This window comes from Pseudophryne corroboree, chromosome 8 (genome assembly GCF_028390025.1).
Source record: "Pseudophryne corroboree isolate aPseCor3 chromosome 8, aPseCor3.hap2, whole genome shotgun sequence".
NCBI classification, from domain to species: Eukaryota; Metazoa; Chordata; class Amphibia; order Anura; family Myobatrachidae; genus Pseudophryne; species Pseudophryne corroboree.
The window spans coordinates 164,548,223-164,552,567 of record NC_086451.1 but is presented as its reverse complement, the minus strand read 5'-3'; the positions used below and the strand labels follow the sequence as shown (position 1 = coordinate 164,552,567).

General features: G+C 49.0%; 1 non-coding gene across 1 annotated transcript; it reads right to left on the bottom strand.

Annotated features, from left to right (window-relative positions):
• Nucleotides 1–2,267: 2,267 nt before the first annotated feature.
• On the bottom strand, nucleotides 2,268–2,435 carry LOC134951809 (U1 spliceosomal RNA). The gene has a single exon (XR_010184480.1). It is a non-coding gene; the product is annotated as a U1 spliceosomal RNA (small nuclear RNA).
• Between the last annotated feature and the right edge of the window lie 1,910 nt (nucleotides 2,436–4,345).

The following is a 4,345-nucleotide window of genomic DNA, read 5'->3' as shown; positions in this document are numbered from 1 at the left end:
GCTGCACCCGGGGACTAGTGTGTGAGTGGTGCTGGCTCCTGCACAGTGACAGAAACTGGGTGTTGCACGTAATGTTACAGTGAAACACCCATATTCTGTCACTGAAGAGGAGCCGGCACTTTGGTGTCACCCCCCTTGGCGGGTGACACTCGGGTGTGGGCCGCAACCCCGTTGTGATGCCACTGACCCATGGGAAGCTTTACGTGGCTTACCCATGTGTTAGTAGCCCCAAGCATCTTTTGTGTTAGTCCCTGAAGAAAAACTTCAAATATTTACAAATACATTTTGTAATCAATGGGCCTAATTCAGTAAGGATTGCAAATTCTGCTAAGTAACAGAATTTGCAATCCTTTGGTTCGCATGCTGGGGCCACCCAGCATGCCGCCTCCCTTCTTGACCACGCTGAAATTGCAGTCTCAGTGCAGTTCAGCGTGATCATAAAAAATGGGTTAGCCTCCTGTTGGTGCAGACTGTATGTGTGCGCAGGAAGCCGCCACCATTTTTGTGATCGCAGCTGCTGCATGTGATGTCATGCAGCAGCTCTGACCACGCCTCCTGTTTCTCCGTTGCCGACCCCATTTTGTAGCCCTGCCCATGCACCGCTCCATCTCCGACTTGGAAATGGATTGTTGCTGCCCCCCCCCCCCAGCACCGATTGACAGTCAGAAGCGATCGCATTATCTGCGGGGTGCCGCAGAAAATGCAGGCGCATGCGTATGCTCTTAGCAATTTTTGCAGTTGGATTGCTTATTGCGATTGCAATCCAACCTGAATCAGGCTCTATTACCTATCACAATGCACTGCGGGTAGTACAAAATGGGGTTAATATAAGAGAAAAACCCCCCAGAGCTGTGCTCCTTAACTGTCCCTGGTGGCTAGTGGAGCGGCTGCCCAGTAATCAGTGTCCACGCCAGTGCGCACATGGCCCACCCCCTACAGCCACGCTGGATCACGGTATAGTGTGGGCACAGAAGTCCCTTACCTCCCTTTCATCAGCGGCCTCGTGATCCCGGAGGGCGGTGTGTGTGTGACTGACCTTAGGAAGAAACCGGAGCCTCCGCTGCAGTGACCCAGCAACCAGGGCACGGGAGTATACTGCGCCGCTGGGAGTGATGGAGCTGCAGTAAAGATGTCTATTAGACCTAACCTGCTGCAGCCCTTGTAGATTCTTATAAAAAAAAGTTCTTCTTTTCTTGTCAAAATTAATAGCTAAGAATAGGCTGCCTGAGGCAGCCCCCTGTTAAGTGGCCTGCTACTGAAGGCACCAACTACAAACTGAGCTCCCTGTTCATGGAAGCGAGGTTATAGAGCAGGGGGCGCTGAGCATCTTGGGAACAGTCAAAAGCTTTGAGCCTGTTGGTGCCTCAGATCAAGATCCTACTCTACACCCCAATGTGAATCCTTGTGGAGTCCAGTGTACCCCACAGAAGAAATGAATGTGTCACACCCATTGGCAGCAACATTAGAATAGCTGCTGATGGGCACAATTGAGAAAGGAAGGGGGGAAAACATTTGAATCCAGCACATATATGTAATTTGAATATGTAATTTGTACCTTCCTACTTTAAAATGTAATGGATGAACCTCACCCTGTGAGAACTATCTTCATGATCAAGAGATCTCATACGCAAGAAAAGCATGTGTTGGGATAGGGCTGTGGAGGGCGGCTGCTCGAGCACACCCCCGTCAAGTTAAGGAGATTCAACTGAGGAAGCACAAGGGAACTCTTGTCTGGGGACAACAACTGCAGGGAGACCACATCTTTTCAGATGAAAATGAGAGGGCGGAAGGCTGCCTAATACTGAAGCACCCTCAAACATCAAACCATATGCAACAACTAGTACAAGCATTCCTGGGGAAAGGTCTGCAGCAGACGGATTTGCATACGGTGATGTCATCCAAGCAGTGGGCCAAAGTTGGCTGGAACCCTCATCTGCATATGAAAAGAGAAAAGGGGCGCTTGGATGACCCCTAGTTCGCATTGAACACCCCCCACCCTCCTTTGGTGTGGGGCTCATGTTGGCCATGCCCCAGCCCCTGAAGCATTCAAGCTGCTCTGTAATGCAAATAAAAGGGTGTGGGCCCTGCAACACCACCTGTAGTTCGCATTGTGCGTTGGAAGGCACAAAGTAAGCAGACGGGAGAAGTCAGGATAGTGCGCAAGGGCATAGAAGGGAGGGGCTCAAGAAAAGAGAAGTGGAAACAGACAGCAAACTAGGCGGGAGAGAGACCTGAGACAATGAGATCTAAATTATACCAGAGCCAACCAGGGGAAAGCACAAATGCAGTCCCCCCCCCCCTACCACAAATTATGCAGTCGAGATTCCCACATTTGGGGAAATTACAGAGGTCAGCATACCCAGAATGCAATGAATGAACCTCACCCTGGGAAAACAATCTTCATGACCATGGTATCACCTAAGCAAAATAAGTATGATTTGAGATAGGGCTGGGGAGGGCCGCTGCTCAGGCACACCTCCGTCAAGTAAAGGAGATTCAACTGAGGCAGCACAAGGGAACTCTCATCTGGGGACAACAACTGCAGGGAGAACACATTTTCAGACGAATGTGTGAGGGCAGAAGGCTGCCTAATACTGAAGCACCCCCCAAACAACAAACCAAATGCAACAACTAGTGCAAGCATTCCTGGGGGAAGGCCTGCAGCAGATGGATTCGCATATGGTGATGTCATCCAAGCAATGGGTATAGTTGGCTGCAACCCTCGTCTGCATATGAAAAGAGAAAATGGTCACGCAGGGCATGGCGGCCTTTGTGGGGTTGCGCTTGGATGACCCCTAGATCGCTTTATACACCCCCATCAGTGTGGGGCTCATGTTGGCCATGCCCCAGCCCCTGAAGCATTCAAGCTGATTTCTTGCAGCAGCTGGACCCAGTAACAGCTCCAGAGTTGCTCTACAAGACAAGTAAAAGGGTGTGAGCCATGCAGCACCACCTGTAGTTTGCATACACACATATATAGGACAGCATCTCTTATATGCCCCAGGGGCAATAAAATAGTATCCTTATCTAGAGTATCCGTCCATGCCGCTACAGCACTACACATACACACCCAGGCCGACGCAATTGCCGGTCTGAGTAAGGTACCTGAATGTGTATAAATGGACTTCAGGGTAATCTCCTGTTTGCGGTCAGCAGACTCTTTGAGGGTAGCCGTATCCTGGGACGGGAGGGCTAACTTCTTGGATAAGCGTGTTAATGCTTTGTCCACCCAAGGGGAGGATTCCCATCGTAACCTATCCGTTGATGGGAAAGGATACGCCATAAGAATCCTTTTGGAAATCTGCAGGAGATTCCCAAGCTTTTTCACATAACTCGTTCAGCTCGTGTGAGGCTCAGGCTTCTTTCCCTTGTACATATGTACCCTCTTGTCAGGGATAGGGGGCTCCTCTGTGATGTGCAAAACATCTTTTATTGCCATAATCATATATCAAATGTATTTTGCCAATTTTGGCTGTAACTTTGCATCATCGTAATCGACACTGGAGTCAGAATCCGTGTCGGTATCTGTGTCAACAATCTGGATAGTGGGCACTTATGAGACCCTGACAGTCCCTGCGACATAGGATCAGGCATGGGTTGAGACCCTGACTGTCCCAAAGCTTCAGCCTTGTCTAATCTTTTGTGCAATGAGTTTACACTAGCATTTAAAACATTCCACATATCCATCCAATCAGGTGTCGGCGGAGACACCACATTCATTTGCTCCCGCTCCTCTCTAATATAGCCTTCTTCCTCAGACATGTCGACACACGCGTACCGACACACCACACACACAGGGAATGCTTTTACTGAAGACATTTCCCCCACAAGGCCCTTTGGCAGAGCTGGCCCTAACCAATATGATGCCCTAGGCAAGATTTTGCCTGGTGCCCCCTAGCACCACCGCTGGTTCCGCCTCTGACCTTGCACCTCTTTCCCAGCACCATCAACCCTCACCCATAACAGTACTTATTTTGGTGTTTGTACCCCCTATATTTTAAACAGGAACAGTTCGCACATTTGGCGCACAGTCCAAAAAGGGGTGTGTTTTTGCTGGCAATGGGCATGTCCTCACAATAGTACCCCCAATTAAAATTCCGCCACACAGTACTGCAATTTTATTCACATTTGATCACGCGATAGTGTCCATAATTCACATTACATCCCACAGTAGTATTACTTTACCTTATAAACGTTACTTCTCACAGTAGTGCTCCTTATTCACATTACATCACACTGAATTGCTCCTTATTTACATTACACCACACCCTATTGCTCTTTATTCACATTAGACGACACAGTAAATGCCCTTTCTATACGCAACGCTACATATTAGAGCACCTTA